Source organism: Dipteris shenzhenensis, chromosome 19, assembly GCF_047967505.1.
Source record: "Dipteris shenzhenensis isolate YYH24624 ecotype China chromosome 19, Dip_SZ_1.0, whole genome shotgun sequence".
Classification (NCBI taxonomy): Eukaryota; Viridiplantae; Streptophyta; class Polypodiopsida; order Gleicheniales; family Dipteridaceae; genus Dipteris; species Dipteris shenzhenensis.
Window position 1 is genome coordinate 29,228,130 of NC_141614.1, and position 25,390 is coordinate 29,253,519.

Consider the following 25,390-nt stretch of genomic DNA (forward strand, 5'->3'; position numbering starts at 1 on the left):
GGTACTAGACATGCATAAAAGATGCTTATCTATGCTATGGTGTATGAGAGAGAGAGAGAGAGAATTATTAGATATCAAGATTGTTTCAAAAACTTTATGGTGCTCCATCATGCATTGAAGGTCACAACGTAAAATTTTGCAATATATAAGATATTGTTTGATTGATAAAAACTTAAATGTCTAGTCCTTTAACTACATATGTTGTTTTACAATGGTTATTCTTGCATATATGATTTTTCTAAAGGAATTTCACTTTTCTACCTTGGAGTATCTCCATGAAGATTTACTCATATAGTATTATATCGATCTTTGTTTTAAAAATGGTAATCTTGTGCGATAGCACATTTTTAATGGTAATCTTTTGCGATGGCACATTTCTAAAAATGACTTTGAAAAGTCTTACACATTGAGAAAACTTGATTGTATTTGCAATAACATGTAAAGGGTATACAAGATTTCACATTCTTAGGAAAGCATCTAAATCTTCTCAACCATCATATTCCAAGCCACCAAAAAGTTTCACAATCATTGCTTATCAATCCCTATGTGTCCCAATACAGAAGATAATTTCACACTCTCAAGAAAGCATCTAAATCTTTTAAACCATCATATTTCAAGCCACCAAAAAGTTTCACAAACATTGGTTACCAATTCCATTGTGTCCCAATAGACAAGGAAGCTGCTGCCCGTGTGCACTTGTGCACCCTTGTGAGAATAACAAAAACTACAAGCCTAGCATAACCAAACAAAAAACCTTTACTTGATTATAGAACAAGTAGAATTGAATGATTGCAAGACTCATAAAGCTAGTAGCAATCTCAATGAAAAAAGAGCTTGGGAAAGGCTATAGGAAACACAAGCTTCACGAAATAAGGTGCAAGATTTGACAGGTAAGACCATTAAAAACAAGGTGGCAAAACCACTATGGTGCCGCTCTAATGAAAGAGTAGTTGAGATAGTACTAACCATTAAAAACTAGGTTCTAAAATGAAATTCTTAATACTAACATCAACGTACATAAAAAAAACCATGTCTGGGATTAGCCGAATTTCTCCCCATTATTCCATAGAGACCAAAAACTTCGTGTAAATCACAGCTTCCTTTGAGGAAGCCACATCTTTGCGGAACATGGCTCTACTCTTGCTTCCAAGAAGCTATCAACAGAATGAAGCCATAGTACTCTTGCTTCCAAGAAGCTATCAACAGAATGAAGCCCAACAGTATTGTCGAGGCATCCGAGTACTTCACGTATTGGAACAGGCATAGTACGCCACTGTTATGGGCTTGTAGTGTGTGAAGAAAACGGAGACTGTGAAGGAGAGGCAGGTTCCGCATGTATCGTAGCTCCACAGGGGCAGATGTTCGCCCATAATTGCTCACATACTTGCTCGTTCGCACAGCACTTCACGCAACGTAGTAAATGCCCCGAGATGAGCTGCTCCTGCTGTGGCGATGGTGCTGCCAAGGGAGGTGCTGGAATATCTGAAAAATGTTATAGCAGAACGTCCATTATATTAAATCTTGAAGAATCCTTGCTAACCACTCCCAAACGAGAGCGTTCTCTTTTTCCCCCACTCTCTACTGCAGACGTGGCGTACTACACAAGGACGGAGTAAGAGCTTTACCAAGTAGGAGCGGTTGAGGCTGCTGCTGTGGCTTAATCCTTCCGAGTTTCAGATGCGAACATATCAAAATTGAGACAATCAACAAGCAAATGGCAGTGATAGCGAATTTTCTACCTGCCATGATTTTGCCAGCGTCCAGGTTGACACTAGCAAATATTATGGTAAAGGATTTGCATGACCCTATATAGATGCGGTCTCAGCAGCCTGATATGTACCCACCCGCTCTCTCAACTTTCGAAGTTTGCAATACTTTCTAAACAGATTAGTTTGTTTTGTCTTTGAGTCGTCATTGTGCTCAATTCTTTAACAAATAAATTCTTTCACCGCACTAGCAGGTGTAAGCTTCAAGCTGCAATTACACTACATCTCCACTACTTTATCCATTAATTAAATTAAATAGGTTGTAGCTTTGTATCATGCAATGAAGGCATTTGCATCGTGAACGCTTTAATATGAAAAGTAGATGAATTGGGCTGTAAGCCGGAGAGCCTTTCCGAGATTTATATGGCAAAGGTGAGGCTTGAATGTCACTTTGCAACTTGCATGGGAATTCCATGGCACAAATGAATTGGAAAGGAACGTTAAAGGTCGAGGAGCACGAAAACGAGATGGATTAGTGGAGAATGATCAATAAGGCCAGGTCATTATGCCACTATATGCTAAGGTATCTACATTATCTATGTATGTTGAATAATGTGTAAGATGATTTCTCATAAAAATGAGGGATAACAGATGACTTTAGGTATATTACATTTGTAAAAAGAGTGCACTATAACGGGTTTTATGTTGACCTTTTGTATGCCTCTCCTTTTTTTTTGACACATCCACACCACACTCACACCCCTTGGTCCTATCGAGGGGCACCCCACCCTGGGCCGGTGGGCAATGGGCGCTGATAACCATAGTATTATCACTAATACATCCGTGTTAGTAGGATAGAAGAGATAGGAACAGAAAGCAGTTAGGATACTGACACCGCATGTTAGGTGTACCTGTTCCTAAATGGTTCTTGGATAGTTCTTCTTGGATGGTAATTAAACGCACAATAACACGATTCATCCATAGATGTGCAAATAGTAGGCGCATCTATAAGCGCTGATAAACTTAATGAAAATATAGGCACGTCTATTAGCGCAGTTATTAATGCGTCTATCAGTGCGGTTATACATGCGTTTAATAGCACAACTATAGTGTAAACTAGACACGCATTTAGACTCCATTTAGATGCGTTTATAAACGCATAGCAGAGTTTGAAATTATACGGCAGGCTAATAAATGTGCATCACTGCTTACCAAACATTGTCCCAGGCTAATAAATGTGCATCACTGCTTACCAAACATTGTCCATGATTACCAAAGCACATAATTTAATAAAAATATCAATGCTATGCATGTGTCACACAATAATATGCCTTTTGCCAAACGCACATATAGAAAAATTAAGTGAGGTGAGGAGAATGAGACCATATATAAAATAGTTTTGGAAATTTGGATGATATAATTATGGGCTACGGTTCGATCTCATCCTCAATGAGATCAACCTTTGCCAAAATATCTACTTCAATATCCAAACCAATGTGGAGATCTACAAATACATTTAGCCCACTACTACTTATGCTATTGTACTCATCGAAATCAAGATCACCAATGGCAGCTCGTCCTCATGGGTAATGGCTTGAATATCTATATCTCCTATCTCATGATCATCCTCCTCTCTCGTATCACGATCATCATCACCTGCATGGCCATGATCAATGATCATCATCCATACACTCCATATTAGTAAATGATCATCCTCCATATGCTCCGTATTATTAAATGACCATCCTCCATACGTTCCATATTAGTAAATGTACTATATATCACTTTGGAATGTGGCGTATAAGTATGATGTGCCACCTATTATTATCCACCATTGGTTGATAGACAACCTCTTCAAACACAAATACAAACATGTTATTTTTCTTGCGTTGAAGGTATCAAATACAAATAAGTAAGTATTTTTATATATGTGTACAGTACTTGTTCACATTGTTGCGGTAGTACTAATGCATCCTTCTTGCTTTGCCAAAAATTTGTGGAGTCAATAGTTACAAAGCCACTTGCATGGAGTTTGATTGTTGCATTTGGGCCTCTTTCAACCATGTCCTTAAACCACTTGACATCCAAAACATACACAAAGAAGCGCCGAAAGTCAAGCTTAATATTATGCCACAAAAATATTCCATGGCTGCATTGGCTCCCTCAAAGCTATCAATGACGCTGCAATTTTGTGTCTTTCTCTTATCATCAATCTATTGTATCTAAAAAGGCCTGCCCTCACACCATATAGCATTGAACATAGTACACTACAACACGATAAAATCAATTGAATAAGCAATCTAAATTGTTGAAAGCTCCTAGCTTATGCATAACATTCTATATACTGACCTTTTGCATGCATCCTCTAGCATACTCCCATTGTTCCATTGTGATATGCATCCCCTTGTCTCTCTTTGCTCTCTCCATTTCGTCAAGTAGCCAATCGACATGAATATCCTTTGGAAGTACTCTTAGATACTCAGGGTATGGCACACAAGATCCATGGTGTGTACAAAAGAGGGCCCTTTCCTTGTCTTCTTGCCTTTTCATCCTCATATCTTGTCATCCATATTTTCATCACATCACTATTAAGCATGCAATAAAGGTTTAGATTATTAAGCAACTCCCTATCCATTACTTTGCTCTGTCCTTTACCTTAAGGCACAATAGAGGTCATCCTTAGGTCTTCTTCATCTCTCCATTGTCGTGGGAGAGAGCTATCCACCAAAACAAGAAACTCAAAAATATATACAAGTGACTCTTGTACCAACCAAACCCTCGGCCATGCTACCTTCGGGCCTTGCATTTTGCCTCACAAAACCCTTTAAGGTCTTCATGAAGCGCTCGAGGAAGAACAACCATCGTGCATGTACAATGAGTGCTACATATAGCAATCTCATCCACTAAATGCACTATGAGATGTAGTTGGCTTGTGAGAATAGAACGTGGAAAGGTCTCCTCCACTAAACAAGCCACCTCCACTGACATAATCCTCAAGCATGGTGGGATCTATTTCCTTTGATCTCACATACCTAGAAAGAAAAAAGTACACCATATTAGCAATATGGGAACCTTGCATCACGCATTGATACACTTCACATTTTGTATAGTGTGAAGTACCTCACAAGCTCACCCATCTTGTAAATACAATCCTTCATGTCCTTCGATGCACTATGATAAATTCTAGTAGGTAGTATGAACTGAACACAAGTGATGGTTGATTAGTTGCTTCTACACTCACAAATCATGTCCTTCGATGCACTATGAGAAATTCTAGTAGGTAGTATGAACTGAAAAAAAGAGATTATGCCAAGTCATACTTACTTCGAGCATCTTGTTCCAATCATGAGATTTCAATCCATAAAATTTCTCTACACCTCTTTTCTTGCTCTTTGTGAAGGCCCCCTTCAAACACCTCATGCATCCAGCATGAAAGTATGCATTATAGTGATAGCCCACTTCACTACCACCATCTCTTTCTTTGATAACTAAGCGTGAGTGGAAGAAAGCCATGAAGGCAGAGAAAGAGGACCCCAGTCTCTGCAACACGTGGAGGCACGATGGATCCAGATGGAGCGATATGGAAATGTGCATTTTGGAGCAGGGGGTATTGCATCATGGGAGGTCTGATTTATAAGTATCGAACTCAAATAATATTGTATTTATGTGGTTTATTAGGAGGTTATTACTTTGTACTAACCCCTCTACAAATTGTGTCATCTTGTAGTTTGATATAGTGGGTAGATACTCTACTCTTATCGAGACAGCCTAGCATCATGGACATCGCAGGCGACATCCTTGGAGGCACTTCTATGACGAGGGGTTGATTATTGAGGAGCAGTATATCAGGGCTACTAGAGCAGTATATCCGGGATACTGGAGCACCCTTGAAAGTATTTAAAAGTACTTAAAAAATGTTAATGGTGTAAATAAAGATTTCATTTTTCATACATTGATACATGTTGTTCCTCATTTACAGGCTCTTGGGGATATTGAGGAGGAAGAAGGTGAGGATACTGAGGAGGAAAAAGGCGACGAAGAAGGCTCTGAGGGTGGTGGGAGTGATGATGAGAGCGAGGACGAGGATGCCTTCGATTAGTCATAGAAGTAGTGCTAGCTAGCTAGTATTCTTTTTTGTACTTGAAGCCATAGGTGGCTTGGCTTGGTGCTATATGTATAGACAATCACTTGGGCTATGAATTAATATACACTCCTCTTATTTTTTTTGCATTCAATTTCCTTGTGCAATGTTTTATTAATGAATTCTTTGTGATGTAAATGTTTTGGAGTTGTAATTTTTTATTGAGAATTGTAATTATCGTCTTGTATATGATCGTTTAATAATATATGCACTTCAAATTCCAGTACTTCGTCCCTTAACTCGTTTAATAGGACATAACGAATTACCAATATCTATAGACGTGCATGGAACCATGCAAATTAAAATGTTGTTGGCTGTAAGAATTGCATTGCACATTGTAGAAATGATTCTATTAAACCACACAACATTCCTTTTTTTTTGAAATTTTGTAGAGCATCTATAAGCGCATCTATTAGCATGTCTTTCTGTTTTTTTTTTAACTTTTTGCAAAGCGTCTATTAGAGCGTCTAATAGTGTGTCTTGAAGGGGCAAATTGATGTGTGTGTGTGTGACTATGGGCTTGGAGTCCTATGCAAGAAGTGTGTGAGTGTAGGTGTGCTAGAAGGTTCTAGTTAGGTGTGTCAGTTTGGTGTAATGAGTGAGTGATCAATTCTGCGCCACTTCTGCAATGCTGCTCACTACAGTCACTTACCTCGTAATTCCTTTGAGTCAAGCCTTCTCCACTACTAGAGCTACCTACTGTAAAGATTTCTAGTGATTTGGTCCAAAGATGAGGAGTATTCAGCAAAAAAGCAGTCGACTTTTGAGAAGACACAGATTCCTCAAGAGAAGAAGAAGCTGCTGCCCCAGGAGTTATACTACACCATTTCAGCTATGGTTTGTTCTGAGATTTCCTTGCATATAGATTAATGATTTCATAGCAAAAGCCCCTATCTTGGTGATGCTTGGAGTGAGGTATCAAGCCTCCAAAGTTTCATGTACTCTGCAAGCATTTCTAGTGTATTTTTTGGAGTTTTTTATGCTACACTAAATGCTTGAGGAGAAAACATTCAGTACAAAGATTGTTCTTCCAAGTTTCAGTTCAAAGTGTTCCTTTTTAGTTCAATGAATGTACTTCCAAGTTCAATTGGTGTTAATTTATTGACAAAATGCCAAACTCTCAATCTTCTTCTTCAAGTGCCAATAAGACTACAAAGATAAAGTACAAGGTAAAGAAGACCCCAATTAAGAGGTTGTGGGAGAAGCCAACTGGTTATGATTATGCCAAACAATTAGGGTTTTTAGAATTCTTATCTTGCAATTTGCATCTATATGGTGAAGGTGATTTTTTTGTTCAGAAAGATTGACATTTTGTAAAGGGATTAGACACTGCCATTAATTTGGTAAGACCTTCCTAAATGGCTTCCAAACTAAAAATAGATAAGTTTGAGGGAGAGGAGTTCCACACTTGGCAAACAAAACTGAAGTTTATTCTCATGAAAAAGGCAATATGGAAGGTAGCAAATGGCAAAGAAACTAAACCTACAACTAGAGAAGGAGAAGCTTCATGGCTTCCGAAAGATGAAAAATCTTTTGCTATAATTGCTCTTGGTTTGAGTGATTCCTTTATTCATCACATTGATAGATGTGAGACTGCTCATGCTGCATGGACTCATCTTGAGCATGTGTTTGGAGCACAAGGAAGATGCTCTAAGTATAGCTTGCTTATCAAGTTCTTTGACTTAAAATTGGATAGGGGGGAGTCCATCTCTTCACATCTAAATTCAATGAAGAGCATTTTGACACAGTTATCAAGCATCAAGTTTAATCTTGATGAAGATATTGTAATTGCCATCTTGCTTAGAAGTCTCAATGAAGAATATGGCACTATTGTAACCACACTCACTAATATTCCAGAGATAAGTCTAGTAGAAATTGAAGCATCACTCTTGGAGGAGGAGAGAAACATCAAACAAAGAAGTGATTACAAAGAAGGGGCATATTTGGCCAGAAGCAACTTAAGAAACTTCAAGGGAAAGAGCAAAATGAAATGTAACTTTTGTGGCAAACCTGGACACTTTGAAAAGGAATGTTATGCCAAAAAGAGATGTTCAACCAATCTTGTTGTGGAAGCAAAAACTGAAGAAGAAGAAGAACCAGAGAATGTCAAAACTCAAGCTCTCACTGCTTACAACACCCAAGTCAATTCTGACAAGGGTAAGGATCCATATGTTTTCTGAGTTGTGTGTATGAGGTCAATAATGGTTCTCTGCCATGGATAGTCCATCCTTAAATGATTGTTAGTCTTTTGAGATTTTTCCTTGTTGGACTCATTGGGCTTTACATCCATAGTCTGTGTCCATCTCCCAGTTGTAAACCAAGAATCCTATGAGTGACTCACAGGTTGGGGCCATAAGTGTCGCCACATGATAGTGGGCAAGCCATGGAGCATCCCATGTACTACTACTAAGGGATGAGGTCATCAATATGTGAGGGGGAATGAAGGGGCAAATTGATGTGTGTGTGTGTGTGCCTATGGGCTTGGAGTCCTATGCAAGTGTTGACTCTGTGCCAACATGAACTTATCAAGAAAGAGAAGGTGTTACAACTTTGTGATACAACTTTGTGTTACAACTTTGTGTTACAACTTCTAGACACAACTTTGTGTTACGACTTTGTGTAACAACTTTGTGTTACAAGTTTGTGTTACAACTTCTGCATGAAGAGAGAGATTGTGTTACGACTTTGTGACACAACTTTGTGTTACAACTTTGTGTAACAACTTTGTGTTACAACTTTGTGTTACAACTTCTACATGTAGAGAGAGAATGTGTTACAACTTTGTGATACAACTTTGTGTGACAACTTTGTGATACGACTTTGTGTTACATGTAGAGAGAGAAGCTCTCCAACTTGTATAAATACCCCATAATGGAATGAAGCCCACACTCTTTGGGGCATTGTGTTGAGTCTACTTTGGTATTCCAAGCATTTGTCTCAAGTGTCCATGCTTCCTTGCACTGCATGTCCAAAAGCATGTCCTAACCTTGCAACCCTTCTCCCCTCTCCTCCAACCCTGCAACCCACCCTCTCCTTCTCCTCCTCCTCCCTCCTCCTCCTCCTCCTCCTCCTCCCCCCTCCTCCTCCTCCTCTCTCCTCCCCCTCCCTCCTCCTCTTCCCTCCTCCTCCTCCCTCCTCTCTCTTCTTTCACCCATGCTCTTACACCTTCTTCCTCTCCCACTCCTATGCTTTCCTAAACCCTTAAACTCCATGATCTATGAGGGAGACGAGTTCTCCACCATGTACTCTACTCTGAACCTTGGATCCTTCTTCTAACCCTGGACTCCTTCTAAACCCTGGAACCTCCTTCTGAACCCTGGAACTCTTTCTGAACCCTGGAACTCCTCCTAAACCCTGGAACTCTTTCTAAACCCTGGAACCTCCTTCTGAACCCTTAAACTCCTCCTAAACCCTACAACCCCCAATGAAGGCAAAAGCCTTCATTACCTTAACAAAGATGGTTTACGTGCCTTTTACACATGCTTGCACTTTGTTTGCTTACCACACTTAAGCCTATGTCTCTCACCGGAACACGACTCGAGGTCCTAAGCTACACATATACTACAACTGACAATCCCAATATATCTGTAGGTGGCAAAAAGCGTCGGAACCCTACAACATAGAATACCCAGATCTTCCTACGAAAGCAGAAGGAAAGAGCCAACATTTGGCGCCGCTGTCGGGGAGACTAGCATCTCAAGTAGTGAGTAAACATACGTAGGTATGTGTAAAACAAGTCACTACTTCAAACTTTCACGAACATAACACTCAAGGGCAAGGAGAGTAAAATTTTTTTCCAATTCTAGCCAAACATATCAACCCCAAACATCCACTTTGGGTTACTACCTTAAGAAATTTTCTTAATTTCTTAAATAGAAGCCACATGATATACAATAAGGCTAGGTAGTGGACACGGATGCGTAGAGGTTTCAATTTCGATCATTTTACCTTTTTACAGAAAAGCAAACTGAGCTCTCCATAAAGAGTTATGGCTCGGGAAGAGTTTAGGGTTAAACCCTAAACCTAAACCCTAAACCTAAAATCCAATCCTATAAAAACCTACTCCACCCCCCTCATTCTTCATCTTTCACTTTTTGCCTCCATTCTCTTCTTCATTCCGAGCCCCACGCAAGACACTCCTCCCTCTCCATCGACCACCCCCTTACTCCTATCCTCGCAATGTAAGTGACATCGAGCCCTTCTCGCAGCGATGACCTAGCCTTCCACCCACCGTCCATTGTTCCGCAACAATCCCGTTACATCGAGAAAGACTTGGAGAGCGTTCAGGTGACCACTTCTCCCTGCTTTTCGATTTCCGTCTTTTAGGTTTTTTGCTCTTTTTTACCTCCCCCTCTCCCCCTCCATCTCCACCCCCCCTCTCCCCCTCCCCCTCCACCTCCACCTCCCCCTCTCCCCCTCCCCCTCCACCACCACCTTCCCCCCTCCCCCTCCCCCTTCATCTCCACCTCCCCCTCTCCCCCTCCCCCTCCACCACCATCTCCCCCTCCCCCTCCACCACCACCTCCCCCCTCCCCCTTCATCTCCACCCCCCCTCTCCCCCTCCCCCTCCATCTCCACCTCCCCCCCTCCCCCTCCCCCTTCATCTCCACCTCCCCCTCTCCCCCTCCCCCTCCACCACCACCTCCCCCCCTCCCCCTCCCCCTTCATCTCCACCTCCCCCTCTCCCCCTCCCCCTCCACCACCATCTCCCCCTCCCCCTCCACCACCACCTCCCCCCTCCCCCTTCATCTCCACCCCCCCCTCTCCCCCTCCCCCTCCATCTCCACCTCCCCCTCTCCCCCTCCCCCTTCATCTCCACCTCCCCCTCTCCCCCTCCCCCTCCACCACCACCTCCCCCCCTCCCCCTCCCCCTTCATCTCCACCTCCCCCTCTCCCCCTATCCCTCCACCACCACCTCCCCCCCTCCCCCTCTCCCTTCATCTCCACCTCCCCCTCTCCCCCTCCCCCCTCCCACCTCCACCACCTCCCTTTCACTCTCTCTCTTTCTTTCTCTCTCTATCCCTACTCTTTCTCTCTCTCTCCCTCCCCCTTTCTCTCTCCTTTCTCTCTCCTCTCTCCCCCTTTTCCCCTCTCTCTCTCTTCTCTCTCTCCACCTCCCCCCCTCACTCTCTCCTCTCTCTCCCCCTCGTTCTCTCTCCCACCCCCTCTCTCTCTCACTCTCTCCTCTCTCCCCCTCATTCTCTCCCCCCTTACGCCCGCCTCTCTGTAACCCCCCACCCCGTCCCCCCCTCTCCTCTCTCTCCCCCTTACCCCCTCCCCCTTACCCCCCCTCTCTGTACACCCCCCTCTCTGCGACCCACCCCTCCTGTGCGCCCAACCCCCCGCCCCCTGCTCACGGCACCATGGCGGTGCCCCACAAAGGTGCCACCGTAGCGCCTCCACCCGCGGCGGTGCGCCACAGCGCTCGCCTACGCGGCGCCCTCCGCCTCGGCCGCCCGCCCGCACCACCGCCCGCCCCCGTGGCCCTCGCACCACCGCCTGCCCCCGCGGCGCCCGCGTCGCCCCCGCTCAGCGCCACCCCCCGCCCTCCGCCCCGGCCGCCCCCCGCACCACCGCACGCGCCTACGTCGCCCTCGCTCAGCGCCACCCCCCGCCCTCCCCCGTCGCCCCCTGCCCCCTCTCTCTAACCCCCCGCCCCACACTCCCCGCTCCCCCGCCGCTCCGCCCGCGGCGCACGCCCCACCCCGCCCCCTCTCTCCGCCCCTCTCCCCCGCAACCCCTCTCCCCCTCTCCCGTGCCCCCCTCTCCTCTCCCCCCTCTTCACAAACCCCCCCTGCGACCAACCTGCCCCCCCTGCGCAACCCCCCGTGAAAAATCCCCCCCCTGCGCGAAACCCCCCCCCCTGGACGCCGCCGTCGGGAAGCTCCCCCACAGGAACCCCCCCAAAAAAAAAAAAACCCCTAACCTAAACTAACCTACGGTTAGTTACTAACTACGGTTAGGTTAGTTGGTTAACCTAGGTTAGGTTAAGTTAGTCGGTTAACCCTAGGCTAGTTAGTCTAACTCAGTAGATTAGGTTAAGCTAGGTTAGTTGGCAGCAACCTAGACTAGGTTAGTTTTGCCTTTGGTTCGGTTAGTTTCACCTAACCTCAGTTAACTTAACTGTAGTTAGATACACTAACTAAGTTACACTATGGTTAGTCTAACCCTCACTAGGCTAGGTTAGACTAACTGATTAGTCTCTAACTAGACAAATAGGTTAGTTAGTCTAACTAGATCAACTTGGTTTCAACCCCTCGGTTGGACTTAAAGTCCATTCACACCACCATTAGGACCCCCCAACGCAAAATTTACCCCTCCTTTAACCCCTCGAAACTCATCCGTTTGGGACCCAAATTGAACCCCGTTTGAACCCAAATTTCACACACGAAAACACCACGTTACGGGGTATTTTTCCAGCCCATTGCACACCATTTTGGCATCCCTAGCACACGTTCATTTGCGCCCCCGTGTGGGCCTCATTTTGCATTAATTCACTCGTATTTTCACGCCGTGACCTTCGATTAACGATCCGTCTGCACCGGAACATTTCCCTACACACGTAGGACAATCTTAGGCACATTATTAACATGACGGTCCCTACACAAACTAACAACACTCTAATCTCCTAACAACACCACCTCCACACCCGCACTTGGGGTAGCGACACCCTTGGCAAATCACGCACAATCTGCATGCAGTTACGTTCCCCGGCCAACGACTTCGACTCCAATGCTTGCCCCATCCACAACTAACTCCACTGCAGCAACCGCCCCCGCCAATCCTCTACCCCGAATCCCCCCCTGAGATTCAACAACTTCCTTTAACTCCTCCACGCCCCAACATGGCTGGCCGCCATCATGACCATGATGGGGATATCGAGCTCGATGCCGAGGCTGCTGACAACTTCTTCAATCGACGAAATCACAACAATCAAGGCCGACGCCCCTTGGGAAAATTGGAACTTCCCAAATATAATGGTAGGGGAGACCCAGCTCGCTTCCTCCAGCATTTTGATGCCGCATGTCGAGCAGAGGTGGTGATCAATCCCATGAAACCAAGGTGGCTTGGTTTCCAATGGCCTTAACTGATGAGGCGTCGGAATGGTACCTCGACCTTCTCGTGGAAGAACGTGCCACATGGGACCTACTTCAAACCGAATTCAAAACGTCGCTTTCAAACGGAGAGGCTACAAGAAGACGATCCCGCTCTCCAACTCAGCAAGATCGAACAAGGCCGAAGGGAAGATGTACGCACATACCTGGGAAAGATGAAGAGATTGATCGCCAAATGTGACCCACGCCCACATGCAAAGTACCTCACGGCATGGTTCATAGCAGGTCTAAGAAAGAAAATCCGCAAGGATATGAAAAAGATAAGTAGCTATGAAACATTCAGTGCTGCTCATGCGGCAGCCATTGACATCGAAGATGGCATGACAGATTCAGACACTAGCAGTGATGATGCCAGATCAAATACACGAGATAAACGCTCGAAAAAAGGTAAATCAAAGGACACTGCCGACACATCCAATGAAGATCGCCTAGAGGCCATGACCTTGAAGCTGAAAGAAGATATGATGCAGGCCATGGATCAAAAACTCCACTTGTCTCAGCCGCCGACTCAAACATATCCACGGCGAGAAAATGTCTGGTGCCCACACTGCTTGGCAAATCATACAGCAAATGAATTCCCAGTCCTAAGAGCAAGGATCACTGCACAAGCAAATCCACCGCCACGGTTGTGGTGCCATATCTGCGTCGTCGGCGGCCATGATGAGAACAGTTGCATCTTCAACATGCGCAACAATCCGCCTCGACCACCACAATACCAAGCGGCACCCATGCTAGTATACAGGCAACCGGCACTTGCACAAGCACCACCAGCTCCGAGGCTAAATCCTGTTCCCGTTTGGACACAAGTCCCACAACTACTCAGGAATCCGAATCCACGACCGTATCCAAGAGCACCAAATCCAGCTTCTCAGGCAGTTCCCATACATCAATTACAAGCCGAGGAAGTAGACTCGCTATTTGAGTATGAAGCAGAGTACCCAGTGTACTATGTAGAAGGTGCAGAGGGTCTCATACCAGTCTATGCAAATCAAGTGCGACCCAACACATATCGAGCACCAATCAAGTTGGCTGACCTCGAATAGGATAATGAACCTGAAGAAGGTACCCATACCAATGCTGACTCAGATTTTCCTTGGGACCTTGAAACAGAGGCTGCGAATGCTGCAATTGAAGATCAAATCCTTGATAATGACCTAGCCATTCTGCATGCCCTAATGGCAGTTGAGCTCCCAAAAGTTGAACCTCCATAGTTGCATAACAGTAGAAGATCCCGCAAGAAAGTTGCAGGAGGAAATCGCAAAAAAGCCAAGGCCGAGCACTTCAATGAATTCGAACGAGTCCAAACAAGGATTGTCGAATTGTACCTTGCAAAGGTAGTTCCCTCAAAATCAAAACCACCACCTCTTGAATGGTCCCCTGAGGGACTGGAAGGAGTATGTGCAGCACATGAACCCTTACTTGGAAACACCTTACCAGTGGAAAAGTTACCCCACAGTTCCCAACGTAAGAAGTTTCGGAAATATAAGCCACATGTGCGGATGAAGCTCGATCAAGAGACTTCAGAAAAAGAAAGAAAAGAAGAGCCTAATAAATTACTAAATGCAACTATGCCACCCAGTACACATGACACCTGTCAGGCTAGTTCAACCCCGATCTTTGAGAAGTGCCAGAATACTTTAAGAATTATGCAAGTGGCAGTGCACCAATAGCAATGCCAAGACCAATCAGAGAATCTGAAGTTCAAGAAACCGATAGCATTGGAGAAACTCCAATCTATGAGGGACCAGCAAAAACATGCACAATAAACCTCGCCCTTGAAGGGGAGGAAGAAAAATTGGTTTTCATTGGGAAACAGCTCCGTCAAGAAGATGAAATCAAACTCAAAGACCTCCTAATGGAATACTGTGACTGCCTAGCATGGTCATACAAAGAGATGAAAGGAATTTCACCAGAAGTGGCAGTTCACACGATACCTATAAGGGAAGGTGCTCGCCCTAAGGTATGTGGACCTTATCGCACAAATCCTAAATATGGCACCATGGTTTATGACGAGCTGAAAAAACTCCTAGATGCCGGATTCATCTACGAGATAGAGCACACTGATTGGGTTTCACCCATTGGCATTGTGCCTAAACGCAACAAGAAGCTCAGAATATGCGTAAACTTGAAAAATGTGAATGCCGCCACAATTAGGGATCACTACCCCCTACCCTTAACAGAAACAGTGTTGGAAAAGGTGGCAGGATCCGAAATATATAGCTTCTTGGATGGTTTCAGTGGCTATAACCAAGTGCAAATTTCTCCTCACGACCAATCAAAAATAGCATTCGCTACAGAATGGGGTATTTTTGCATATAGAGTCATGCCATTCGGCCTTTGTAATGCCCCAGCCACATTCCAGCAAGTCATGTTCACAGCTTTCAAGTCATTTTTGAATAAGTTTTTACAGGTGTTCTTGGATGATTTGTGCATCCATTCAACCAAACAGGACCACTTCAAATGTCTTGAAGAAGTACTAATCAAATGCAGGGAGTATGGCATCTCCCTAAATCCAACAAAATGCCAGTTCATGGTCACCCACGGAGTTGTTTTGGGACACATCGTCTCTCAACATGGGATTGCAACTGACATGGACAAAATCAAAATCATCATGGAATTGCCTCCTCCTACGAATTCCAAAGGTGTACAGGTCTTTATGGGACATGCCGGCTATTATAGAAGATTTATATTGCGGTATGCCATGATAGCTAGACCACTTTACAAATTATTAGTGGAGTTCTTATGGACCGAAGAGTGCGACCAAGCCTTTGAGCTTTGAAAGTGGCGCCTAATCACAGCACCCATCCTTATATCTCCCAATTGGGATATTGATTTTCATGTTCATACTGATGGATCCCAGTATGCAATTGGGAGTGTGCTTTGTCAACCTGGTGAACATAAGAAAGACTACCCCGTCTACTTCGCCAGTCGACAACTCAATGATGCAGAGATCAACTATACAACCACAGAAAGAGAAGCCCTAGCAATGGTGTATAGTGTAAATAAATTTCGGCACTATCTACTCGCAAATGATTTTGTCTTCTACACCGACCATCAAGCATTGCTTTATCTTGTGAACCGTCCGTGTACCACAGGAAGAATAACCAGATGGCTCCTCTTGCTGCAAGAATTCAACTTCAAAATCGTGGTCCGCAAGGGTGCCCAACACTACATTGCCGATCACATGTCTCGAGTCAAGACAGGAGAAGAAGCCACTGGAGTAGAAGACGACTTACCAGATGCCACACTATTTCAAATAGATGCTGTTCCAGAATGGTGTGGAGATATCATTGGGTACTTGATGGCAGGAAGACCACCCCCTGACATGAAAGCAGTAGATGCCAGAAAATTGATTCTAAAAGCTGCACCCTATCAACTCATTGCAGGACAACTATACAAGATGGGCAAGGACCAGATATTAAGAAGATGTGTAATGCCTCATGAGATCCTGCCAATCCTAAGTGAAGTCCATGAAGGCATTGCAGGAGGACACTTCCAAGGGGAAGCCACAGCAAGAAAAGTTCTCCTCGCAGGCTACTGGTGGCCAACACTGTGGGTAGATGCCTATGAATATGTAAAAGGCTGTGATGTATGCCAACAGACTATTAAACCACAACACAAAGACTTCAATCCCCTAACAACAGTTGTTGCACAACAACCATTTGAAAAATGGGGGATTGACTATGTGGGTCCCATACATCTAGCAGCAAAAGGAACACAGGCACGCTACATCATTGTGGCCACTGATTACTTTACAAAATGGGCTGAAGCTAAAGCAGTCAGAAAGGCAGATGCCAAAAGCACAGCAAGATTCTTATACGAACATGTGATCACCCGATTCGAATGCCCCATTGAAATTGTGTCGGATAGAGGCACACATTTTGTCAATGAGGTAATCCAAGAACTCTTGTCTGGCTTCATGGCCATCCATAGAAAAAGCACACCCTACTACCCCCAAGGGAATGGACTAGCAGAATCCACAAACAAAATTATATGCAATATCCTCACCAAGGTAGTAGAACCACAGCGTTCTGATTGGGCAGAGAAACTGAATGCAGCCTTATGGGCATACAGAACCACATTCAAGGTCATTACAGGGAACACACCTTTTCAATTGGTGTACGGTCTTGAAGCCGTGCTCCCACTCGAATTTGTAATACCAAGTCTACGCATCGCAGTACAGGAACGCATGGGTGATCATGAGTCCTTGAAAGAAAGGCTCTGTCAGTTGGAAAAGCATACAGAGACAAGACTAGTCGCTTATCATGCCATGACAACAGAAAAACATCGAAGAAAGGCATGGTTTGATAGGAACCTGAAAGCTAAAGACATCAAGGAAGGCGACTTAGTCCTGTTATACAATGCCAAAGTACACAAGGGAAAACTGAAGTATCTAGGTCAAGGACCCTACCGAGTATGAAAGATGAATCCCATCGGAGCTGTGCTACTTGAAACACTAGATGGAGTCAAATTCAACACAACAATAAACGGGAGCCGACTGAAGCGCTACTACATCAACACGCGAGCCATCCTCGACAAAAACGAAGATTTGGGAAACCAAGTCTTCCTTAGTTGGGATTAGATTATATCACGAGTACTCACTTGCATATGTACGTCTTCGCACATATAGGTAGCATCAATCGATTTTACCTAGAGCTCAGAAGTGATGATGAGTTCTAGCTGCCCTATGAAAATCCCAGCAAAAAAAGCATATAGTTAGTCCCTACTTAGCTACTACTAGGTCACGGGCACTCACATGCTTTCGCTTAGACACATAGATGATTGCATGAATAATTGTACCACACACTTTCATTCCATACTCTCAAAGGATGTATAACCAAAAAAAAAAAAAAAAAGGATCTCTCTCCCACACACACACAGAAAGGTAATACAGGCATGCCAATCAATGATCAATGGTACACTACATGTACATGGATGCAGGTTCAAAAAAGATGCCGCCACTAAAGAGGATGCACAGAAAGAGCCCACCACCTCAACCACGGGACCCCCTCCAGAGTTCGCAGCCATCTACATCCTCTCAACCACGGAGACCATAGGCGTTCGTGGTCCAAAGCGATAGCTCCGAAGAAGATTTAGTGCATGACCAAGCAGAACAACTGCCACCCCAGTCACAGCCGGCCTACACAACCGTTAACAAGGCCCAATCATTGGAACTTGTCTGGCCACCCACATCGACTTATGCTCTTTCCCAGGAAGCAACATCTTACTTAGAGCAACGGGGTCTAGGCAATTTGCATGAGAGCCTCAAATCCTTGGAGGACAGTCCTATCATGACAGCCTACATCAAGGACTTTCTCCATTCTTACTACTCCAGAATGCAAAGGATGGCAAGTACGGTACAATCACTGTACACTAGAGCCCACTAAACATTATCCTCGATAGTACGGTCATTCAAAGGGCTTTCTCACTGCCAAAACAAGGTGGCCAATACCATAAACGGTCTGCTGATGCAAAGTTTATCGAAGTACAGTCTCTCCTCACCAAGGGTACCCTGATCCATAGAGATGGCATATTGCTTCACACAATCCTTGACCCTTGCCCCAAGGAAGCAGCACAATTTCTATCCACAATCCTGGGAATAAAGAACGGCAAGGAACGCTCCCTTCCACTCTGCACATTTGTTTTGCTGAGTAGGAAGCTAAAACAAGACTGGGTCCAGCACTTCGTCATTTTCTTTACCAAAAAACTCGATGGTTCTTCAGGCCAGAAATGTAAAATTCCGCACTTATTGGCTATAATCATCAAAAAAGAACTACAAGAAAGAGAAATGACTTTGCCCCAGTCTCCAAAGCCAATTGAGGAACTGTTGGACATACCCTTCTCACCAGTATGGGAGCCGTCATCAACTGCTCCAGCTATCACATTGATAAGTACAGATGCCTTAACAGAAGTACCTATTCTGGAGAGCAGGATTGCGGAATTGCCCCAGGAAATGCTACAGCTCGGTGCACAACTGCAACCACTAAGTCTCCACCAACCCGAGCTCGAGACAAGGTTGGCACCCGAACCTGAGGAAAGATCAGCACCAGACCTTGAGACCACATCAGCACTCGAACCGCCCATCGACGCCATGCCAGTCGATGAGCCCCAAGGAGCGCTAGTGCCAGATCAGCAGTATGACTATTGTACACAAGGGACTGAAATGCCATTGGATCAACCTCCCCCAAGTACTACAGAATCATCGGGATGGCTACATGGGCACCACTTGTATCAGCAATATCGCCAGACCTCATCACCGTCTGTCATTCTCCAACATCAAGCTAGCCAAATGATCCAAATGTCAGAACTCTTCACTAGCTTGGCCAAGGAAGCCTATGCAAGAGAATTGGAAAGGCAGACGGCATCCGAAATCGAAGACCAATTCCAGGCAATCGCCATAGAGGTCAAGGCACTTCGGGCACAGATCGATGAGAAGGAGGTAGAAGAAGTGCGCATGAACCAGGCTCTCCAAGCTCAAGAGAAGGCCGTAAGGGATGTGACCTCCAACCTCCACCAAAGTCAAACACAGCTGACTGCGGCAGTAGAAGCAATGGCAATCCTACAGACTTCCTCTAACTCCCTGACATCTGCACATGCACAACAAACAGAGGTAGTGGCACAAGCTCGACTCACTCTCATTCACAAAGAAGAAGAGCTCCAGGATTGCAAAGACAAGCTTGAAGACATGAAACAATCTTTGGCAGTACGTGCCTTTAGCATTGATGAGCTTACAAGGGAATGCCGACTCTTAAAAGACCAACTTGCTACTGTTCAAGAGGCCAGCACTTCACAAGCCCAGGTCTTGGACCAATGGTCCAATACCACTGAAGACATTCCTCAACAGGCAAAGGTCACCTTGCAAATGAAAAAGCTTAAGGAGGCATACACAACCATCTACCATCAGTACAAAGAAAAATTGAATGAGATGCACTCCCAAAAAATAGCCATCTCCAAGCTTGAACTCCAATTGCTAGTGCATAACAATGAGGTATTGGAAGATAACACAAGGACGCCCCACTACAATGCACAACCGTGGTGTATGAAGAGCTTGTGGCTGCTCTACAAGTGGAAGATCACCTCAACGCACGCGTGCTTATCCAATGGAAGCAACTCCAACTCCGGATCATATCTGCTCATCCAACAATCAACTAGAAACGATCAATCGGGATTAAAACCCTGCGCATAATTTGCCAAGACTTGTCTGAAGATGAGAAGAATATCTTCTGCCTGTCTACACATGCCGGGTTTATACACTCAGGACGGATGCTTTCATTGCATATTTCTGCCTCATGGGTAGTCCTTCCCTCAGGGTTATTGCCGGTTTGTTGCCATTGCTACAAAGGCCATCCCTATTATTTGCACGGCACGACATAACCGACATCCAACCCATGCAGCTGATCATCCCATCGCACCAGCAAAAAGAAGTGTCGGAAGATGACAAGGCCTATCTCACATCCAACTTCCCATATCTAACCACTCTTTCTGCCAGCATCATAACCTCACTTCCCCTTGCTGCTACCACCCTCTTAACCTTCCCCGAGCTCCATCCTAACATCTATTCCCTCCATCGTCTCTTTGCTCATGCCTCTCACCATTTCCAACTTACCCAACAGTCACAAACTTACGAGCCCCTCACACCTAGCTTTTTCCCCTCCCTTGCTAATCCTACCCTTGAGGATTACCAAGCTGCTCAAACCATTTGCCCATTTCTTCCCCCCCTCCCCTCTACTCCCCCTTCCACCACTATCACTCAGCCATATTTCTCCCCCATGTCCCCTAATTCTCTCCCGGCCCCATCATCACCTCCGACACTTCTGGTGCTCCCATCAGCAGAAAATGATGCAGTATTTGATTTTGAATATCAGGATCCGGATAATCCAATTCATACACCCATGCCAAGTTCCAATGATGGGTATGATTTTGATGAGATACCACTTCCCAGTAACCCCATCAAGGAATTTTGGAGCAAATATCCTGATATGAAAACTCACGGTGGATGGACCCTGGGTAACTTTCCTACCAACCTTCGTCAGCATCAAATCAGTGAAGGTTGGATTAGCAAATTGGATCCACAACCTGATTGGCGCCGTCCCAAGCTCTTTGATGTAATCTTCTTAAAGGAGTACTTACGGGCACCTCCATGTCTCAGAACCCATCCCAAGTTCTATGCAGCTCCACGGCGTAAAAAATGGGAAGCCAACATACACACTTTGGCTGAAGATCGAGTCATTAATTGGCCAATGATCGAACCCTACTCTGGTGTAGAATGGAATATCCAAGGCACCATGATCCGAGCACTTCAGCAGCATGAACAAACAATGCGCAGCAACATTGACCGCTTCCTTCGCCAAAGTGCCATATTCTGTAAAACATTAGAATTAATTCTGGAGGTCCCATGTTACCTTGATTCCCATTTGCCTCCACTCAGCTTTAATCCCAATGAACGGATTGATGCTCAAGCCGACTCTATCAAAGAGTGATCTTCTTGGAGGCACGCCACATATCTCTGTTCGAGCAAATGGTGGATACAGGCTACCTGGAAACTGCGCAAAAATTGTATGGTGCTAAGGCTCTACAGCAGGATCGACTGGCACGACACAAGTTCCACAGCCACTGGACTAAAAACATGGCAACCCAGGTACGTGATCGCAATAAGCCATAACCCGAGGACGGGTAATAAAATGGATCCGGGAGTATGTTGACTCTGTGCCAACATGAACTTATCAAGAAAGAGAAGGTGTTACAACTTTGTGATACAACTTTGTGTTACAACTTCTAGACACAACTTTGTGTTACGACTTTGTGTAACAACTTTGTGTTACAAGTTTGTGTTACAACTTCTACATGAAGAGAGAGAATGTGTTACGACTTTGTGACACAACTTTGTGTTACAACTTTGTGTAACAACTTTGTGTTACAACTTCTACATGTAGAGAGAGAATGTGTTACAACTTTGTGATACAACTTTGTGTAACAACTTTGTGATACGACTTTGTGTTACACGCAGAGAGAGAAGCTCTCCAACTTGTATAAATACCCCATAATGGAATGAAGCCCACACTCTTTGGGGCATTGTGTTGAGTCTACTTTGGTATTCCAAGCATTTGTCTCAAGTGTCCATGCTTCCTTGCACTGCACATCCAAAAGCATGTCCTAACCTTGCAACCCTTCTCCGAGGATTACCAAAAAGTGAGCGGAGAAAAGCGAGCAGCTCCAAATAAGCGAGCAAGATTAAATAGGTTTCAAGCGAGCGAGAACCTCATCCAGCATCTTATTCCCCTCAATATCATTGGAACAATTGATGTGATCATAAGCAAATTAAACATATTCCAACCATGAAGGCATGCCTGAAACTCACAATTAACTTCTCTTTCATCCCCATACTATCAATTTGAGTCGTTGTGGAGAGGTAGAGACATAGCAATACATAAAATTTGCGATAAAAAAAGCAAACACTACTCAGATTGAACATCCACACAGCAAGATAATGATAGATCACAAGGTAGAATATATGACTGAAAATATGTAAACATGATCATGTGCTACATATACATATCATGTCTTTTATGCTTGCAGAAGATCATCCATACATTTGATCCAAAAACATGGAAACAGAACTAACTATGTCAAAAGAAAAAAAACACATTTTCATCATAAGGATTAATTTTGCTTAGTGAAAATACCTATGTAATCTGGACAATACCATGCTTTAAAAAACTTAGGGAGCCAAAAAAGGATTTTAGCCCTCCATACTTCTATTATGACCAATGTCTGAATGATAGTTCTATCGGAACTAGAAATGAATGCATCTAACCACTATGTTGAGTGCTCATCCTGTATCCTCTAGACTATTATGTTAAACTCAATACGTGACCACAAACTCAAGCATAAGAGGAGCATGATTCAAGTGAAATAATTGGCCGACACTCTGTAACTAGTATCCTGCTGCATCTAACAAAAAATATGCACCAGGCATTAACAAGATTCTATTTCCACCCCTATAAGCAAACTCGTATCCTGTAGTATGAAACACTTTAAGGAAAACATTGCACTTAATGCATCAATTAAGCCAGTGACTACTCATGATGCACAATCGAACAATCATCAAGGAAAGTCTAGTCAAGCAAGTTGAAGCAAAAAACCAAATATCTATTTGGATCTATGCCGTGGTGTATCCGCCAACCATGAGTAGCAAAAAAACCTATGAAAAAAGCAAAATAGGGATTATGCCACTCTACCATGATCACTTCCATGCTACAAATAAGGGAATACATAGTTGTTTTAGGGTACTTTTAGGGTTCATTCCCAACCACTAAAAAGAGAGCCAATGCTATCTATTTGTATTCATAAAATCTTTATGAACATTATCATGTTCAATATAAGGATAGGAGCCAGCTCAATGGGTAGTCTTAAACAAATATAAATACTATTCGAATTTTAACCTTATGCAAAAGCTTTTTTTTAAACACAAAGTAAAACTTGATTATACATATAGATAGGAATCAGGTCACCATTGTAAGTATGTATTTAGTAATTAAGTTAAAAATATTCCCTTAGAGAAAGGGAATAATTTAACTATGAAATCAGGGATCAATGTAGGAAATGGTCTTCTATGCACACATATATGCTAAGGGTCCATCTAATACAATATTGGAAATTGATGTGAGTATAAGTGTATGCATCCATCGGTGATGTATATGAGTGTATGCATCCATTTGTGATGTATATTGTTGTACTAATCCATGGTGCTTTACCGCTTGAGTTGTTTGTAGCGCAATTAATCACAACAATGTTGTATTTTTTAAAAGAAAAATGCCATAAAAATTTCATGCTGCAAAACACACACAAAAAAATGGCATTTGTAGCATTAATCCAAGCATTTCCTACAAGCAATCTCCATCCCTCCCTTTCCTGCTTACTCTTTCGGCCACCTCCACCCTCTTGTTGCCCTTCAAGACTGCCTCTTGCCTCCTCGCCTCCTTGCTTCCTCACCTCCTCACCTCCTTGCTTCTTTGCCTTCTCACCTCCTTGCATCATGCTTGTTGCTGGCAATTCCAAGGCTGTCCCTCCCCTCATTGGCCAACTCCTCTACTCCTCATGTCATCCTTCTCCTCATTTTGGTGTCTCCAATGAATAGCTTGGGGGTCTTGTTTTTGGAGGGGGGAAGCATAAGAATGGCAACACCTTAATGCACTGTCATTTTTCGTGCTTTTGCCATTCAAAAACAAGACCTACAAATCCCTTGCTTAAGCTTGAATGAGCCTCTTGATTTTGGGCGTGTTAAGCCATTTTTGACCATTATACCCCCAAAATCAAGAGGCTCATTCAAGCTTAAGCAAGGGCTTTGCAAGCATTGCAAGTCCAGTAAATGACATCAATCAGATTAGGAATTGGCAAACTCAATTTGGGAATGGTCTAGAAATACTTTGTTTTTGAATAATGCCTTGGATCATGGGATGGGGTCCCATGAACTTGCTGCTTGTGATGATGAATGGTTCTGCCCTCGACTAAAGGTGATGTGTGTAGTAGTAAAAGGATAGCCCTCATGGAATCTCTAAGGGGTCTTGATTTTGGCCATGATTTGCACATTCTAGCACTTGAGCCATACATCAATTTCCAACACTTGAGGCATATAGTGGCTTTGCCCACGCAACGTTTCCAGCTGCAATCCAAGCATCAAGCAATCTCATATTCTGTATCCAGAGACATCATGAGGGGTAGAGCCTCTTTTTGGTAGTCTCACTAGCAATATGTATTGAAAAAAAAATGTATTCAATTATTATATTCTTCCTTGCTATATGAATGCTCTTAATGCATCCAAATTGTAGAACTACTTCAATACTACTTCTTAGTTATATTGTATAATAACCTCCATATGTATGCTCGTGAGACAACAAAAAGAGACTTGGCAACCCAAAAATGATAGCGCATTGATGCGCTGCCATTTTTGGGCTACCAGGCCTCTTTTTTAATGTCTCCTGAACATAAGAACAAGCACTTGTGTTCCTTACCTTTCTTTCCAATGGGGGTCTTGATTTTGGGGGTGTATGCCAAAAATTGATAAACAACATTATTTGATGCATATAGTTTTATTAAATCAATAAAATAGGCATGAAAACATCTAAATTGGCTCTTGCCATTTGATTTGATGTATGACATGACCCCATTTGGATTTGTAATTCCAAAGATACGGGGTCTTACTTTAAGGGCTTGAATGCCTGAAATAGGCAGCGCGTCAATGCGCTGCCTATTTCATACATTTAGGCCACAAAAGTAGGACCCCATGTAGGACCAAATGAGGTCCTACTTTAGAGGCCTAAATGCATGAAATAGGTAGCACATTGACAAGCTACCTATTTTAGGAATTCAGGCCCTAAAAGTAGGACCCCGTATCTTTGGACTTACAAATCCCAATGGGATCATGTCCT